At 50.1% G+C, this 18,965-nt stretch overlaps 1 protein-coding gene across 4 annotated transcripts in view; it reads left to right on the top strand.

Annotated features, from left to right (window-relative positions):
* Nucleotides 1-18,965, top strand: part of RALY (RALY heterogeneous nuclear ribonucleoprotein) — a 147,937-nt gene that overhangs the window by 34,991 nt on the left and 93,981 nt on the right. For 3 of the 4 annotated variants that reach the window (XM_054516634.1, XM_036395772.2, XM_054516635.1), the window contains exon 2: nt 15,683-15,767. The exons of the other annotated variant lie outside the window; for it this stretch is intronic. The gene's annotated coding sequence lies outside the window, so the exon portion shown is untranslated. The remainder of the gene's footprint in view (nt 1-15,682; nt 15,768-18,965) is intronic. 4 annotated transcript variants of the gene reach the window in all.

The following is an 18,965-nucleotide window of genomic DNA, read 5'->3' as shown; positions in this document are numbered from 1 at the left end:
TGTACATCTGATAGCAGAGCTGGCTGTTCACTTACCAGTAAATAACTCTGTGGCTGGGGGCCATTTCTGCCTTCTTGCTTCATTTCCCCATCTGTAAAAATAGTCTAATGGAAAAAAAAAGCCAGGCTCAGGTCTCTCAGGAGAGCATTTTCTTGCTGCTTCCCTGAATGTTTAGTGCTGTTTTGTTCTCCTGTGGGGTGCAGAGAGCTCTCAGCCCATCACAGGTGCCTGATGCAGAGCTGTGCCAACATCCATGCCAGGAGGAAATGCCCAGGAGCTTTTCAAGGCTGCAGGGCCACAGGGTGAGTCCAGATCAGCTCCTGACCGTGCCACAAGATGCTTTTCTGCCCTGGGGTGAATTAAAATGACTCTGGGTTGTGTCCTCCTCAGCTGGAGTGTAAAAGCATCTGGTTGCAACCTGGTCTGGCCAGGTTGGATGGGGCTCAAAGCAGCCTCCTGGGGTGGGTACAATCCCTACCCAGGCAGGGGAGCTGGAATGCCATGGTCTTTAAATACCTTTTAAATTCCTTCCACTCCAAATCATTCTCTGATTTCTCTGTGTAGCAGTTTCTGTTCTAGCCCAGGTGATTTTCTGTCTGACCTGACCCTTGCCCCTGTGGAAAGCAGCCTGGATCTCCTCTCAGCTGGTGAATTTTCTAGGATAAACAACCCAAAAAGGGCAAACAACTTCCTTGATCCTGGAGCTCCCCAGCTGGTGCAGCAGAGGGCTGCATCTGAGTTCCATGGTCAGCTCTCCCATCTGCCTGCCTGGCCTGCTGCAAAAGCCTCTGCTCCATTAGGAGTTCCCCCAGTGGCTTCCTCTGTGTTCTGCACATGAATATCTCATTCCTGTGTCCAAGGCACAGTGGTGGCTTGGGGACATCCCATCTCCTGGTCCCAGCTGGCTGGCTGGGGCTCCAGTGCAGCACCAGGGGCTGCAGCATCAGCCTCCTGATTGTGCAGCCTGAATCTCTCTGCAGGAGAAGGGAATACTGGTAGGAGCTGTCATGGTGTTTTCCATGTGGTTTTGCTGATTTGTGCCTTTCAGGCATGCAGAATCAGCCTGATGTTGAGCATTATGCACACCTTGTGCAGGTCCCACAACTGGAGGTGTCATTTGTTCCAGGTTATCAGTCAGCTCTGGAAGCTCCAGGGGAATCTGTGCCTGTCTCATGTAACCCCACCCAGGCAGGACTTTATCCACTGTGTGCAATAACTGAGTGAAGTTCTAATTAGACAAATCTAATTAAGGGCTGGATGTAAGGACTGTGCCTAATTGTGATGATACCCCCACCCATTCCTGTACAGAAAAGAGTTGCTGGTGTACAGCAGATCACCCAGCTGGGTGCAGAATGAACATCCCCCTCTCCAGCTGGAGCTGTGTGGATGGTGGGGACATCCCTGGAGGTCCCCTGGCCATGGGGAGCCTCCTGTGGCTGCCTGGGATCCCTGGCTCCTTTGGGAGGAGGCTCTCAGAGGTGCCTGTGAGGATGAGGGTGAGGAACTGGTCAGAGCTCTGAGGCACCATGGTCTGTGCACCATGACCAAGGGTCCAGGTGGCTGCTGGGCTGGGATTTACTGGGTTTGTGTCAAAGCTCAGCCGTGCAGAGCAGCAGTGGCACCTTCCCTTCAGTGTCAGACCACCTCTGCCTCATCTGATGTGCTCTCAGAGGCCAAAGGAGCACAAAAAATTAATTAACCCATGTGGTATTTGCAGGGTCCCCCTGTGGCAGGAAGGAAATGATGAATCTGACTCCATGTTCTTAGAAGGCATATTATATTATATTATATTATATTATATTATATTATATTATATTATATTATATTATATTATATTATATTATATCTAAAACTATACTAAAGAATAGAGAAAGGATACAGACAGAAGGTTTAACAAGATACTAATGAACAACTCATGACTCCTTCTAGGGTCCAAACACAGCTGGCTGTGATTGGACATGAAGTAAAAACAATTCACATGAAACCAATCAACCACCCACCTGTTGGATAAAATATCTCCAAACACATTCCAAAGCAGCAAAACATAGGGGAAGCAAATGAGATAAGAATTGTTTTCCTTTTCTCTGAGGCTTCTCAGCTTCCCAGGAGAAGAATCCTGGGCAAGGGGATTTTTCCAGACAATATGACAGTGACAATCCCACTCTGGAGATCTTTTGTTCTGTGATTCTCAGTGCTGCACCAGCTCCTGGAGCCAACAGCATCTGCTGGTGGGTAAAACTTCTTGGGTGCTCTTTTCCCATGAGGTACCTCTGCCATCAGCCTTGAAAATCAAGTGTCTGCTTGTCCAGCAGCATTTCCATCAGAGGGAGGTGGTTCCTTCCAGCAGGACACAGAGCTCAGTCCCTGCACTGCAGTGCAAGGTGCAGAGGGATCAGCTGCACTTACCAGTCTGGAGTTTTCTGTTCATATTTCTGCAGTAGTTAGTGCTGAAATCACTCTTGCAGAAGAATCTGGGATGTTTTCCTTTCTTTACCTTGGAAGTTTGTCCTGCAGTGGGAAGAGCATGCCAAATTTCTGTCAGCCCTGCAAGAATTTGGATATCAGAGGGGAGCCAGACGTGGGACAGAGGGAAGGAGAAGATGGCAGTGAGGTTAAATAGAGAGATAATTGATTGTTTTCAGTTCTGGTTGGGATGTGAATCCATTGTGGTTAATGAAGGAAGGCAAATTGAATTGAAGAGCCCTGTGTGGGAGGCTCAGCCTGGCACCCAGCCAGTGCCAGAGGCTCCTTGTGGTGTTCCCTTGGTGTTCCAGTGGCTCCACCCTGGTGTCACTGGGGGTTTTATGCCAGGTGAGGGGAGCTGAGCTCTGACAGCTCCAGTCATGGCACAGGTGCCCAGAGCAGCTGGGGCTGCCCCTGCATCCCTGAAATGTCCAAGGCCGGGCTGGACAGGGCTGGGAGCAGCCTGGGACAGTGGGAGGTGTCCCTGCCATGGCAGGGGTGGCACTGGATGGGCTTTAGGGCCCTTCCCAACCCAAGCCATGCTGGGTTTATGATTCTCTGCTGTGCCTACACCACCCTCTCCAGGCAGAGGACAAGGCCAAGCTCAAGCTGTCACCATGTCCCAGAGCAGAAGCAGTGACCCATCTCCCAGAGACCTGGGTGTGACAGTGCTCACAGGGGTCCCAGGATGAGGGAAGAGACGAGGATCTGACTCCATGTTTCACAAGGCTGATTTATTATTTTATCATATATATTATATTAAACCTATACTAAAAGAATAGAAGAAAGGATTTCATCAGAAGGCTGGCTAAGAATAGAAAATGAAAGAATGATAACAAAGGCTTGTGTCTCAGACTCTCTGTCTGAGCCAGCTGACTGTGATTGGCCATTAATTAGAAACAACCACATGAGACCAATCACAGATGCACCTGTTGCATTCCACAGCAGCAGATAACCATTGGTTACATTTTGTTCCTGATGCCTCTCAGCTTCTCAGGAGGAAAAATCCTAAGGAAAGGATTTTCCAGAAAACATCATGGCTACACCTGAGGAGCAGCTGGGCCTGTCCATGGCCAGGGAAACTGCACCAGCCTCTGCTCTGCCTTGCATTTGATCTCTCTGCCTAAAGAATTCCCCTCTGCTACCCTGAGGTGTGGCTTCCCACCATGTCACCTGCAAGGTGGGGACTGCAGTGCAGGGACAGCCCTGCCCCATCCCTGAAGTGCCCAAGGCCAGGTTGGAAGGGGCTTGCAGCAGCCTGGGACAGGGGAAAGTGTCCCTGCCATGGCAGAGGTTGGACAGAGATTGTTTTAAATGTCCCTCCCAACCCAGAGCACTCTGGGATTCTGTGATGGTTCTGTGTGGAGCAGGCTCAGGGCACATCCCTGTCCTTAGGGCTGCCACTGCCAGCCCAGTGAAGTTGCATCCCACTGGTTCTGGTGGTGGAAGCTTTCCAGGGACCTTTGGGCTGTGGCAGGTGTGTCCAGCTGTGGTGGGGGCACAGCAGGGGCAGCCCAGCCCTGCTCAGGGTGTGGGGCATTGCCACTGCTAAAGCCTGGTACAGAGATTTCCATCGTGGATCCCACTCTGGATGAGTTTGTTCACAAACCTTGCTGAGCCTGGATCCCTGTGCTGGTGGCAAGGCAAGAGCCTAATTCACAGACATATTTTCTGAAAAATCCTTTTCTTAGGATCTTTTCTCCTGAGAAGCTGAGAAGCTTCAGCTTCTCCATGTTTTGCTGCTTTGGAATGTGATTTGGAGAATTGTTTACCCAGCATGGGAAGTTGTTTTTACTTGGTGACCAATGACAGCCACCTGTGTCGAGGCTGTGAGCAGCCACAAGATTTTATAATCATTCCTTTCTATTCCTTTCAAGCCTTCTGATGGAATCCTTTCTTCTATTCTTTTAGTATAGTTTTAATATATAATTTTCTTTTTATACAATATATATCATAAAATAATAAATCAGTTGTCTGAAACATGGAGCCAAGATTCTCATCTCTTCCCTTGTCCTGGGACCCCTGTGAGCACCACCACAAGCCTTCACCAGGGTGGTGTTTCCATGCTTTATCCTGTCCCTCTGCTCCTGCGCATCACCCTGCTTTGTGCAGCAGCTAAAAATAATGGCAGGCAAGGTGTGACGGGGGGACAGGGGACAGTTCCCTGTGTGTGCAGGAAACCTGAGCCCTCCAGCTGCAGCAGCCTGTCCGTCAGGCAGCACCAAGTGCTGGGCTCTCTCTGGGTGCTCCCTGCCTACAGAAATAAACAGCCTCTGCTAATGCCTCTTGCTAGCCTTGACTTTTTGGTTTGTCTCTGTATTTTTAGCCTCAGGACACTGTGTCCCCAGGGCTGGAGAGGACCTGTGTTGCCTCACACCCTTCCCAACCCAGCTCTCCCCTCTCCTGCTCCCAGTTTAGCAGAGGGGAGGGGGCAGAGCTGCTGCTTCCCCTGGCTCTGCTGCAGCAGGACCTGGGCTGGCAATATCCCTCTGTCCAGGGGTTTATTTGTGGTTCTGGTGAATGAGATGATTTTGCCTGAGTTGTGCCTTTCAGGCATGCAGAATCAGCCTGATGTTGAGCATTATGCACACCTTGTGCAGGTCCCACAACTGGAGGTGTCATTTGTTCCAGGTTATCAGTCAGCTCTGGAAGCTCCAGGGGAATCTGTGCCTGTCTCATGTAACCCCACCCAGGCAGGACTTTATCCACTGTGTGCAATAACTGAGTGAAGTTCTAATTAGACAAATCTAATTAAGGGCTGGATGTAAGGACTGTGCCTAATTGTGATGATACCCCCACCCATTCCTGTACAGAAAAGAGTTGCTGGTGTACAACTGCTGAAGAAAAGGAGGCTCAGGAGGGACCTCCTGGCTCTCTCCAGCTCCCTGACAGGAGGGTGCAGCCAGGCTGGGCTCTGCTGCCAGGTGAAAAGGGACAGGGTGAGAGGAAACGGCCTCAGGTTGTGCAAGCGGAGCTTTAGGTTGGAGATTAGGGAAGATTTTTCCCAGAAAGAGTGGTGAAGCCCTGGAACACACTGCCAGGCAGTGGTGGAGTCAGCATTCCTGGAAGTGTTCAGAAAACACTTTCAGTGTGGGCATGGGGCTTAGGGACATGGGCTTGGCATTGTTGGACTCATTTGTCTCACGGGTCCTTTTCAGCTTTAATGATTCTGAGATTCCAAGTGAAGGGAAAAACCCCCACAGTTGATTGCATTCAGCACATTGTAGTATTTCTTTGTGTTTCACCGAGTGGGGGACAGGCTTGGGAGTTTATTCTCTTTTATTTACAAGTACAGAATGATTTAGCACAATGCAAAATTAAATGCCACTTGGAATAAAGGTTCAAATGTTCTTCCATTTGCCAAGTGCTGGGCTGAGCACATGATTCATGATGTGCTACTTCAGTCATGCCAAATCCACCTTTGCAGGCAGCTGAGCCCTTGGGTTGTCCTGTTCCTGGCTTTGGAGCCTCCTGAGCATCTTCACCCTAGCCCTTGGCACTGAATTGGTTGGCTTGAGGGCTGAGCTCCTCTCCATGGGTCCCATGTGTGCTCTGCTGGGCTCTCAGCCTCCCTTAGCCTGGACTCTGGAGTGTGAAGGGCTCCCAGGCTGGCTCTGGGTTAGGGCTGTGCTGGAGGTAAAGAAGAAGGATCAGCCTCTGCCCTAAAACCTCCATCTTCTTTTATATATAAAAAAATATATTAAAAAAAAGTATATATATATATATGTATATGTATATAAAATAAATATATATTTATATATAATTATATATATAAATATATTAATTATATATAATATATTTAATATTATCTATATAATATATATTTATTATATAAATATATATAAATTAAATATTAATTATATATTACATATATATTTATATATATTTATATATATAATTATACATATATATAAAATATATACATATATTATATATTATATATATATATAACTGGGCTTAAAGGCTACCTAGTGCCTTAAAGCCCATCCAGTGCCACCCAGGCCATGGGCAGGGACACCTTCCACTGTCCCAGGCTGCTCCAATATATTACTATATTATTATATATATTATTATTATATTTTTATGTATTATTATATTATATATATTTTCATATTATTTTATATATATTACTGTATCATGATTACCTTAAACTCTGAGTTTTCCACCCTGTGATATCACACACTTCTATTCAAACTCCACACCCACAATCCCAGTTCTGTCATTCCATTTTGGAAGCTTTCTCCACGGCCTCAGGTCAATGCAGTGTTCCCTTGGGGGTCAGTGCCTAAAACCACAGAAAGTCTGGAATTCTCAGCACCCAGGGCTCCAACAGCTTTGGATGGAGCACAGGAGCCCATGAGGTGCAGCTGGGCAGCAGCACAGATCTGCTCAGCACCCTGCAGTGGTGGTGGCAGCTGTCCCTGCTGCCATGTGTCCCTGCAGCACTGTGTGACCTGCCCCAGGGACAGCCATCTGAGGGCTGCTGGGAGCTCTCAGCACTCCTGATGGGCTGTGGAGACCCAATTTTGGCTCTTCAAGGGATCCCAAGGGGTGCTGGAGTGAGTCCCAGCAGGGCTGTCCCTGCTCTGCAGTCCCCACCTTGCAGGGACATGGTGGGAGTGACACCTCAGCGGGGCAGAGGGGAATTCTTTGGGCAGAGAGATCAAATGCAAGGCAGAGCAGAGGCTGGTGCAGTTTCCCTGGCCATGAGCAGGCCCAGCTGCTCCTCATGTCTCTGGGAGATGGGTCACTGCTGGAGGTGCTGCTGCTCTGGGACACGGTGACAGCTTGGCCTTGTCCTCTGCCTGGAGAGGGTGGTGTGGGCACAGCAGAGAATCATAAACCCAGCATGGCTTGGGTTGGGAAGGGCCTTAAAGCCCATCCAGTGCCACCCCTGCCATGGCAGGGACACCTCCCACTGTCCCAGGCTGCTCCCAGCCCTGTCCAGCCTGGCCTTGGGCACTGCCAGGGATCCAGGGGCAGCCCCAGCTGCTCTGGGCACCCTGTGCCAGGGCCTCTGGGTTGTGCTGTTATCCCATCACACCATGTGCTGCACAAGGCTTAGCTGATCTTCATTAAAGCAGAACTGTGCACAGATTTTTGGGGGGGGCAGCCATACAGTTCCTTAAAAGAAGCTGCTGCTGAATTTTCCTGGCTTTATTCCCTGCCTTTCCTGTGCAACTGGTGCTCCTCAGCCTCATCATTCCCTGTCCAAGTTCTGAGCTGAACAGCTGAGAGATTTTGCATTTTTTAATGGCTCTCTACTGTGCCTGAATTAATGGAAAAATGAACTGAGACCAAGATGAAGGTATTGAAGGGAGAGGATGACAAATTGGCTTTGGAGCATGGCAGCAACGAGCACTGTCAGGGGTTCACGCACTGACCTTTATCTAAACAGAACTGTGTGTAACAGATAAGAATATTTAACAATAATTAATGTCACATCAGTGCAGAGAACAAAATGACTACATCAAGCAGACAAGAAATCCACTGCAAATTACTCAAAAGAGAAATGTCAGCTCCTCCATATCTGCAACCTGCCTCGTGCTGATGGGGCTGGAAGGAGCTGGGAGGGCACTGAGGAGAGGAGCTATTAGAAATGATTTAGGGACTGGATGATGTGTGCAGGAGTGGAAACAGCAGCAGCTCTGCGGGCCCAGAGTGCTGTGCAATCAACCACCAAACTGAGCTGGTAATTGGGTGGGGGAGGAATGTGTACAAACCAATTATCCCCACTGCTGAGGCTCTGACAGGCTGCTCAGGGCTTCTCTTTCCTCTCTCCTGGCTCTGGGGTGTCCTGGTGTGCTGGCATTCAACAGACACTGCCCTGCTCACTGAGCCCCTATTGCAATGCTGTGATGGCCCTGACGAGGGGAGAGAATGATGCATCTGACTCCATGGATAGCAGAAGGGTAATTAATTACTTTATTATACTATATTATTCTATACATCTAAAACTGAATGTGCCAAGCACTCAACCCTGCACACGCTGCACTGAATCTCGTGACTGTCACCCAACAGTCCCCACACACACCTGGCCCTCACAGGCCAAGGAAACAAAACACCATCACTGTGGGTGAACAATCTCCATGTTGCATTCTACTTTGGCACAAACACAGGCACAGCAAATGATAAGAATTGTATTTTCTTCCTCTGATGTTCAGAGAATGTGAAACCCAGAAATATTCTTGAAAAAAATTGTGCCTTGCTTTTCTCTGTGAAGAGAAATGTGGGGCTACAAGCCCCCTTTGTGTTTTATAGGCAGGAAAAACCATCTGCCTGGTGATGCTGGGGTGTTTTTCATTCCCTTTCTGAGCTGGGGCCTGGCATGGTGCCCCACAGGCAGGGGCAGTGCTGGGGAGGGATGCAGGAAAGCAGCTGGGGCACATCCAGAGGGAGCAACGAGGCTGGGAACACAAACCCTGTGAGTGAGGAAGCCCTGAGGGAGCTGGGGGTGCTCAGCCTGGAGAAAAGGAGACTCAGGGCTGCCCTCATCACTCTCACAGCTCCTGAAAGGTGCCTGTGCTCAGCTGGCCCTGGGCTCTTTCTCCAGCAGCACTGACACAACCAGAGCACACAGCCTCGAGCTGCACCAAGGGAAATACAGGCTGGAGATTGGGAAAAAGCTTTTCATGGAAAGAGTGAGAAAGTTCTGGCATGGCTGCCCAGGGAGGTGGTGGAGTCCCCATCCCTGGGGGTGTTTAACAAAGCCTGGATGTGGCACTGGGTGCCAGGGTTGAGTTGAGGGCTTGAGGCTGGGTTGGACTCGATGATCTTGAAGGTCTCTCCCAACCTGGTCATTCTGGGAATTCTGTGACACAGTGTCCAGCTGTGCCAAGGGAAACACAGGGAATACAAGGGAAATCACTCTGAAAAAAACCCATTGATTTCAGATGAGTAAATAATGACTGATCATGCATAGTGATTACTCTTTACATTTGTGTGACTGAGCTTCATGGCCCACAGTTTTCCATCAATTAGCACCCACTTTTATTAAAGATTTTAACTAGAATTATTAAAATTATTTATCTCTGTCTGGGAACATCTAGACTCTTGGCTAAGCAAGCATAAGTGAACAAGAACTTAGGGGCTTGAATAACTTTGTAGTGCTGAGCAGTTGTAAACATTGGAGGAAACAGTCAAAGTTCACCCTTGGATAGGGTTGGATATAGGTTGGATGGAAAAAGTTTTTACATGAAAGAGTGAGAAAGTTCTGGCATGGCTGCCCAGGGAGGTGGTGGAGTCCCCATCCCTGGGGGTGTTTAACAAAGCCTGGATGTGGCACTGGGTGCCAGGGTTCAGTTGAGGGCTTGGGGCTGGGTTGGACTCGAAGATCTTGAAGGTCTTGTCCAACCTGGTCATTCTGGGAATTTCTATGATTCAGCTGGGCTCCAGGGGTGCCTGTGCTCTGCCTGGGACAGGGAGGGCACTCTGCCAGCCCTGATCTGATTGCAGGATGGGTGGTGGTCCATGGACCATTCTCCAGTGGTGGATTTCATCAGTGTCATGACAGCACCAGCTGAGTGAGGGGGAGTTAACCCCTCCTGACCTGTGTCCTGCTGCAGAGCATCCCCTGGCCCTGGACACTTCACAGAGTCAGTGTGACAGATGAGCAATGGGATGGGTGACTCTCACAATTAAAAGGCAAATATCCTGTATATATGTTGGGAGAAGCTTTATAGATTTCTAGTTATGTTTGACCCCCTTGTGTTGTTATCATGGGCTGGCCTGGGTTTGGGACATTTGGGAGGGTCAGTTTGTCACTATGGCAGCACCTGAGCTCCAATCAGAATTTAAGGCAGTGATCTCCACCACTGGGCAGCAAAGAAGGAGTAGATGGACAGAACTTTGGGAGGGGCTAAAGGGTTAAAAGGTGAAACCTCCATGGTGGATGAGCACATGGTGGAGAAAATCTTCTGCTCCCAGTGCTGTAATGTTGTCTCTATTCAGTCTTCTGTTGGTTTTTTGATAAGGTTTTAATAAATCTTTTACATTTTGGAAGTGAGTATCATTTCTCACAGTCAGGGAGTGGTTTGGGCTGGAAGAGACCTCAAGGTCTCTTCCCATCCCACCCCTGCCATGGCAGGGACACCTCCCACTGTCCGTGCTCCCAGCCCTGTCCAGCCTGGCCTTGGGCATTGCCAGGGATGCAGGGGCAGCCACAGCTGCTCTGGGCACCCTGTGCCACTCAATGTGCTCAAGCTGACATTGTGAAAATATTTGGAATATTCAGCTAATGCACAAATGTGGTGAATAGCTTAACCAAGTTACAATTTTATTGTGAACAGACCTTTGTGCCCATCCTAATGAATTATTTCCTTACCATTAATTAATTTACCTGCATGGCCATGTTGGGGAAGTGTTACCAACCTCAGAGCACAGAGCTGGAGCCCAGGGTCACAAAAGGAGCCTGGGGAAGAGCCAGGAGCTGCTCCTGAATCCCTTGAATTTTTGGCTGGTGCAGTAGCAGCCGGTGCTGTGACCCAGCCATGATCCTGCTGCCCACTAATTAGTTTTGTTGTCAGCATTTTGCCAGTGGCAGGAGGCAGCCAGGTGCCTCTGGATTAGCCAGGGTGTGAAAAATGGCTTTCCAGCTGGCCTGGTGACCTTCTGACAGCAGGAGAGGATTCGCAGGCAGAAGATGGAGATGTCAAGATACAAAATTAGGGATGATGGGGAGCTGTGTCTGCCCCTTGAAGTGAAACAGGAAAACCTATGCTGGCCTGGGACCTGGTTTAGGGTTTCCTGTCTGTGATACAGGAGATTCTGCTGTTTGCCTCCTGCAAGGCACATCCTGCTCCCAGGAGAGAGGTGGGAGCAGAGCCAGCTCCCAGCACACCCTGAGCAGCATCCTGGCCCAAAAGCTGGGTCAGGAGAAGTGGCTGATGTGCTCAGGGGCTAAAGAAACCCAGCCCAGGGTGGGATGGGCAGAGAAGTGATAACTGAGGGATCTGAGCAGCCTCCGCATGGCAGGGAATTGGAACAAGATGATCTTCAAGGTTCCTTCCAACCCAAACCACACTGGGATTCTGTGGGGATGGATCCAGGAAAATAGGACATTTAAAGATCAGTTAAGACTGAAGCCAAACTGAGGTATTGTTTACAATGAAAAGCTGGGAATTTGCTTCAGAATGCAGGAGCAGGGCTTTGACAAAGCAGGCAGTTAATTAAAGTGCATCAATTAAAGAGGGTTCCTCCCTATTTTGTCTCCCATGAGAGGAGGTGCAAAAAAAGTACTTGTTAGCAAAAGAGATTTAAATAAATCCAGGGTGTTAGAGGTAACATCTGGAGAAGCACAAAGGGCAGAGACCTGTGCTCTGCTGCTCCAGGCTCTCTTTTCCAGGAGGAGCACTCACACTTCAGCTGAGCCCGGAACTGACTTGCTGAGCCTTGACTCTGCCTGTGGCATGAACTCAAATGGTTTGGTTACTCCAGGATTCCTGCCAGTCTCTCCCAGTGTCTCCCAGTGCTCAGGGGTTACTCTCATCCCTGGTTTTATGCCCAGGAGAGGCTGGGGCACAATCAGGTCTCAGCTCTCAGCTCCCATGGAAAGCTGGAGAAGTTCTCAGTGTGGGGGCACATGAGAGGATTCTGATTTGGGGCTGCTTCAGAAGGAAAAGCCTCAGCTGTGGGAGCAGTTCTGGGCAGGCTTGAGCCAGCTGAGCTGCCCTGAATTGTGTGGAGACTCCCCAGCAGCTCAAAAGAGGAACTCCAGGTTTCCCTTTCCTTGGAACATCCATGAGCCCTCCTTGCTCTTGGACTCTGCTCCCTGCAGCCCCTCTGAACCCCTCAGGATGGGAATGGTTTCTCACATCTCTCCTGCAGGGATGGGGCACGGAGAGAGGGGCTGGGGGAAGGCAGGAACCCCCTCCCACCTGCCTCATCTCCCAAGGCCCACATCAGCACCTGCATGGCACCTGGGCAGGGACAGCCCCAGGGAATGGCTGCAGCTGTGTCAGGGCAGGTTCAGGGTGGATATCAGGACAGCTCTGCTCTCCTGAACCTTGGCTGTGCTGATGATTTTCCCCTCTCCATCCTCAGTGCCAGCACCAGCCCTGCCCCACAATTCCAGCGACCATTCCAGGGGCCATTCTCCTCTTTCAAACCCCTTGGCTTCCCTCCCTGAGATGCCTTCTTTTCACCCATTTCAAAAGTCAGTTTTGCAGAGAAGTTTGAGGGGAGGGACCAAGAAAGAACCCAAAGGGAGCAGTGTCTCTGTCCCTCTGGGAGCCTCTCAGGAACCCTGGGCCAGTCCCGAGCCGGCAGAGACCGGGGGGGGGGGGGGGGCGACCCCAACATGGCCGACAGCGGGAGACACTCCCTGTGTGCCCCGAGGGTGCTGAGGGCACCTGGGCTGACAGCAGGGAGACACTCCCTGTGTGCCCCGAGGGTGCTGAGGGCACCTGGGCTGGGGGGAGACACTCTCTGTGTGTGCCCCGAGGGTGCTGAGGGCACCTGGGCTGGGGGGAGACACTCTCTGTGTGTGCCCCGAGGGTGCTGAGGGCACCTGGGCTGGCAGGGAGACACTCTCTGTGCCCCGAGGGTGCTGAGGGCACCTGGGCTGGCAGGGAGACACTCTCTGTGCCCCGAGGGTGCTGAGGGCACCTGGGCTGGCAGGGAGACACTCCCTGTGTGTGCCCCGAGGGTGCTGAGGGCACCTGGGCTGGCAGGGAGACACTCTGTGTGTGTGCCCCGAGGGTACTGAGGGCACCTGGGCTGGGGGGAGACACTCTCTGTGTGCCCCGAGGGTACTGAGGGCACCTCGGCTGGGGGGAGACACTCTCTGTGCCCCGAGGGTACTGAGGGCACCTGGCCTGGTTGCCTTTGCAGCAGCAGAGACACCAGAGACATCGGGAGAAGAGAAAGGGCCGACTCTTAGCAGGGGTTAATCCAAGGTTTTATTAGGATCCCAAAGGAGCTCCTGCACCTCAGGGGCCTCCTGCCGAGAGGCCCAGGGAGATGTGCCAAGGTCACATTTAAAGGGAGGTGGAAACCAAAAGTAGATAACATTTTACAGACAGATAAGTGACCCTAAGGGATGGGTACTGGGGGATGGACATATAGGACAGCGTATGGGACAAGGCTTGGGGGGCTGACCCCTGGCCTCTGGACAATCACTCAACGACTTGGACCAAAGCTTCTGGATGGAGGGGATGGGATGCTGAGTGATTGACAGAGAGCCAGGGTGGGTGTGACTGTGGTCACAAGGGTTTTTAGGATGAAGAAGTGACGAGAATGTTGACTCTATGATTAGAAGGCTTGATTTATTATTTTATGCTATATGTTACATTAAGACTATACTAAAAAGAAATAGAAAGGAAAAGGTTTCTTCAGAAGCTAGCTAAGCTAAGAATAGACAAGAATGAATAACAAAGATCTGTGTCTCAGAGAGAGAGCAAGAGCCAGCTCTGCTATGAGTGGTCAGTAAATCTAAACATCTACAAGAGACCAATCATGGGTCTACCTGTTACATTCTACAGCAGCAGATAACCATTGTTTACTTTTAGTTGCTGAAACTGCAGCTTCTCACAAAGAAAAATCTTAAGAAAGGATTTTTCATGAAAGATGTCTGCGACAGGTGGGGGTGTGGGGATGATCTCATGCCGGGAGAGGGATAACACAGGTAAAGGGAGGGGGTACAGTTTGGGATAAACCATTTGGGAAAAATATGGGGATATAAAACAAAACTACTTCAAAGTATTACAAAATATAAAACCACACTACAACAGAGCAGGAGTTTTGAAGTTGCACCACCTGATTCTCTCTGAGACATTCTGCTCTGTCAGCTCTTTTTATGCACACCCAGAGCTGGTGCCATCTCACACCTACTCCACACTTGTTTTTAAAGGACACAGCATTATGATAGCACTGCAAAGATGGATCTTTATCCTCAGTTAAGTGGCATTTTTTGTCCTTTCATTTCTGCCCCAGTTGAGGAGCAAATCCTAGAGAGCAAGCTCTTTAACCAAGCAGGAGATGCCTGTGAAATTAAAGGAGATTTTGTTTGCTAGGAGAAAATCAGTGCTGGTGTTTCCAGAGCACTGGGGTTGTGTGTGATGCCTGGGAGGGTTCCAGGTGAGTGGAAGTGCTGCTGTCAGGATCCCAGGTGAGATGTGGGAGCATTCCAGGTGGGACAGCTGCTGCTCTGAGCTGTTGGGATCCCTCTCCAGCACTGGGCTCCACTGTGGCTCTTCCCTTTTCCTGGAGTCCCCAGTCTGGACCAACCCCACTGCACCAGGAGCTTCTGCCAGTGGGTGCTGGGGGTGACCCAGCCAAAAAATGCCTGTAAAAGTCCTGCAGTTTCCACTTCTGAATCCTGGTTATGTCCCCAGCTGGCAGATCTCTCATGCTGGGCAGGTCAGCCAGGTACCTCAGTCATGGCACCTTAATTTAAAGTTCCAGGAAGATCTCAGGGGACACAGAGGAACTGACTTAAAGCAGAATGTTTTAATTCCATCAAGGAATAGTTTCAATTTGGCCTAACCCAAAGTAAGATCTTCAGTTTCAAATTTAATATTTTCAAGTATTAAATAAATAAATGAACAAAACTATGAAAAACTTTTACTGTGGGATATTTCACTGTTATCTTGATTTTTAAAATTTTTCTAAGCCTTCTGATGTTCACATTCTTGTAATGAACTTTCTCACACACTTTATGTAAATAACTTATTGTTTTGCATTCTTTTATGGAGGAGGAGAAATTTGATGGACTGCTGGTTTATCCAGTGTCATTGGAGAGGTGGCACTGTCACCCTCCAATCCACTGTCACTTTTGGAAATCTATAAATATTGGAGTCAAAATTTTGAATTTTTTTTTTTTACCTTGGAAGAGCTACATGTCCACCTCGTGTTATTTCATGTCCTACAGTAACATTTCACTTTGAAAAAACTCTGTTTTTTCCCTCAGCCATGGTGACCAGAAATTCCTGCCTGCCTCCATCCCTGTCCTGTGCCAGCATTAACCTGATGGAGCAGTTCTTGTGGGATTTTTGGTGCCTGAGCCAGCCTGAAACAACCCCCCAGTGCTGAGCCCTGGGAGAACACAACCACCTCTGTCTGCTCTGCTTCCAGCTCCTTGCTAAGCAGCTCAGAGTCTTAGCTCAGAAAGTCCCAGCTCTGATCCTTGCAGACAGCAGCAGCTTTGCTCCCAGCCCTGCAGAGCTCCCAGCAAGTCGTGGATTATCTGCTCACCCTCCTCCTCCTCCTCTGCTTCCTGCAGGGTGAAGAGGCACAGAGAGGAGCTGCGCCCGCTCCCGCTGCGGCCACGGGGACAGTGACACGGCCCAGGTGCCCAGCCAGCCCTGGTGAGTGACTCTGGGTGTGCTCCTGGGGAGGGACAGAGCCCTGGGAAGGGCACAGCACTGGCTTTGGGGCAGCACCCCCCTGGCAGGAGAGGAGCTCTACAGAACCCTGGTTCTGCGGCACTCTGAGGGTTCCTCCCTTGGAGCCTGCTGGGAGAGGCTGATTTCCCTCCCCCTGGCCTGGGGTGAGTGTTCAGGGAGTCAGAGCTTTGTGGCTGTGCTGAGGGCCTGTCCCTGTCCCCAGTGCTGCTGGGGGTGGGCTTGGGTCACTTGAAGCCCAGGCAGTGGTGGAGTCACCATCCCTGGAGGTGTTCAGTGCCATGTGTTGGGTCAGAGGTTGGACTCAGTGATCTCAAAGGTCTTTCCCAGCCTAATTCTGTGGTTCTTTGAGTCTGTGATTACACCCTGTGGGTTGTTTTGGACACAGGTTTGGGCATGTCTGCCTGTCACATTCATTGCCCGTGCTGTTGCTGGAAGTTCTGTTTGCAGTTTGTCATGGGGAGCTGAAAACAAGGGTGGCTTGGGATAACCTGGAGGTGAACCCTGCTGCTGGCTCTGCTGGGCTCATCCCAGAGCAAGGGCATGCAGGGAGAGGCAGGTGGAGGTGCCTTGAAAGGCTGATCTGGAGCAGAGACTAGACAGAGCTAAATGGACAAAATAGGGATTTATTGCAAGGCCTTAAAAGGACAGCACAAGAGCCTGGCTAGGGCTGCACCCAGGCTGAATTTAAGATGGATCCTGGTCAGGAGTTTTTACACTTTTATCAGTTTTGGTTCATCTCCATATTGGGTTCAATTGTCCAATTGCAGCTCCAGGTGATGAAATCTCAGCCCCCTGGCTTGCCCCCTTCTCTTTGCATTGTTTGTGCTCTTTGGGTAAAGGTTGTCCTTGATTCTCCAGCTGGGAAGGGATTGCTTTGTCCAACTACCCTGTGAGGAGAACCTGCTAACACCTAAGAGGAAGTGGCAGAGTTACATACCTGAACAGAGCAGAGAATTTGGAAAATATCAAAGTTAAAACCATCATTGGAAGTGCTGTGCTTGGGGCAGGCAGGAGCTGCTGCTGTGTGGGGCTGGGGGCCAGGGCAGGCTCAGAGCTCTGCTGCTGCCTCTGCCCCTTGGGCTGAGAGGAAACATTCCCCTGGTGTTTCCTTCTTGGGGCTGTGCTTGTCAGTGCTTAGGGCAGGACAGAGGAGTTCCCATCCCCACAGGGCACAATTTAGGAAGTTTAACATCCCCCAGATGCTGAGCTGAAATCACTTCTGTGAAGCAGAGGCTTTATGGAGGGATGGGAGGGGATTTAGGGATCAGGTGCAGTGGTAGCATGACCTGAGGGTTGGGAAATGCTGCCTGGGCATGGCTGTGCCTGTTGGAAACTTGCTGTGCTTGCTGAGCCATGAGGTCAGGGAGGGCTCTGCCTGCTCTGCTGGGAGTTTCCTTGGACTTCAGGGCAGTGAAAGCTGGAGTTTGCTTCAGCAGAGGGTGAAGATTTCAGGGTGTCCTCGTTCTGTGCTCAGCCCATGGCAGGAAGATGCAGCAGTGTGGTTTTTAGCAGTGGATTTCTCTTCCAGCTCCTGGGCAGGTGAATAAATGCAGAAATTACAGATTAACAGAGTGAGTTGGAAAGGGACCTTTAAAACCATCCAGTGTCCCCCCCTGCCATGGGCAGGGACCCTTCCACATTCCCAGGCTGCTCCATCCTGGCTGTGGGCACTGCCAGGGCTGAGGTCCTCAGTTTGCAGTTCATCAAGGTTTGCAGAACTTGGCTTTTCATTGGTATCACAGCTGGAATGGTCCTTTGGATATTGCATAGAAGAGAGAAAAAACAAATGTGATCAGATAAAACTTCTTATCACAGAGGCAGGAGCTGTGCTGCTGTGGGATGGACCCCTGGAGATACCACACCACTAAATAAGGATCTTATTTGGAAATCTAATCCAGGAAACTCCAAATAACAGCAGGGAAAAGACTCACCTGAACTTCTTCAAATCAAAATGAGGGAGAAAGGGAACTTGGGTGTGATCAGATTTGTCTATAACCATTTTCTGCTCCAGCTTAGTGTACCTGCCTGTGGTGGTAGTGAAGATATTTTGACACAAAATATTCTGGCACACAGATAGGTTGAATAAAGGACCTGACTAAAAACCCTGTTCTGCATGGCAAAGACAGCTACTGTACCCTAATTCCACAGACCAGGATTTAACTCAGCAAATGAAATTGTGGGATTCAGCAGCACTGAAGAAAACCATGGATTTTTACTGTTGAAGACATTTTTACAAAGAACAGTGCCAGAAATTTTTCCAAGTTTTGTTTTGGCTGTTGGCATACTCAGTAGAGTTTTGAAATGTGGACCCTTCTCTTTGTACAAGGCATTTCCTGGAAGTGGAGGGAATTGTCTTTTATGCAGCAAGTTCCTCCCTCCCTCAGGACTCCTGAGCCCCTGAGCACTGCTGCCTGATGATTTGCTCTTTCATTTTTCACTTCTCCCTGCACTTTAACTGGTGGCACCCAGAATAAAGGTAGATTCCAGAAGGAGCTGCAGAGCTCCCTGTTCCTTGGGAGATATTTCAGTGGGGAAATATCTGTCACTGAGGCAGTTAGAGAAGAACACAGAGAGAGACTGGAGAACAAGGAAGGCTGATGAAAATGCCCATTATTGCAGGAATATTGCAGGGAAAGTGTTGGAAATAGCTGGTACTGAGTCCATCCTTACAGGGCTGGGAGTGCCCTCAATGAGAGCATAGAGAGGAGCATCCTTGGGTGCCTCAGCAAAAAAGGGATGGCTGAAATGTTCTGTGTGGGTGGAGGGCCAGCAGGGCTCTGAGCACAGATATTCCAGGCCCTAATCACCTGCTCAGGTCCTTGTCAGGGCAGTGCTGCCTGGCCAGGATTAGGGGGGCACTGGCAGCCCTTTAAGCTCCCATCTGTGGTGACCTTCTTAGCACCCCGTGGGCCAAGGAAGGAAGGGATCTAACAGCTGCTTAATTTAGAGAACACCAGGTCAGGAGGAGGTTGCAGATCCTGGAAGCTGGGATGGGCTGCAGTGCCCAGGGCAGAGGAGCCTGTGGGATGGGACCCTCACAGGGCTCGTGGCTGAGCCTAAAAAAGCCAAACTCCAGCACTGAACTCCCCTCTGTGCCTGAGGTGCCTCTGTCAGGGAATGGGGGGTTGGATCACTCAGCTGGGAACTCACTCCAGAGGC

The sequence above is a fragment of the Molothrus ater genome, chromosome 17 (assembly GCF_012460135.2).
Source record: "Molothrus ater isolate BHLD 08-10-18 breed brown headed cowbird chromosome 17, BPBGC_Mater_1.1, whole genome shotgun sequence".
Lineage (NCBI taxonomy): Eukaryota > Metazoa > Chordata > Aves > Passeriformes > Icteridae > Molothrus > Molothrus ater.
The sequence above is the reverse complement of the archived record's forward strand: the minus strand, read 5'-3'. Positions and strand labels throughout refer to the sequence as shown.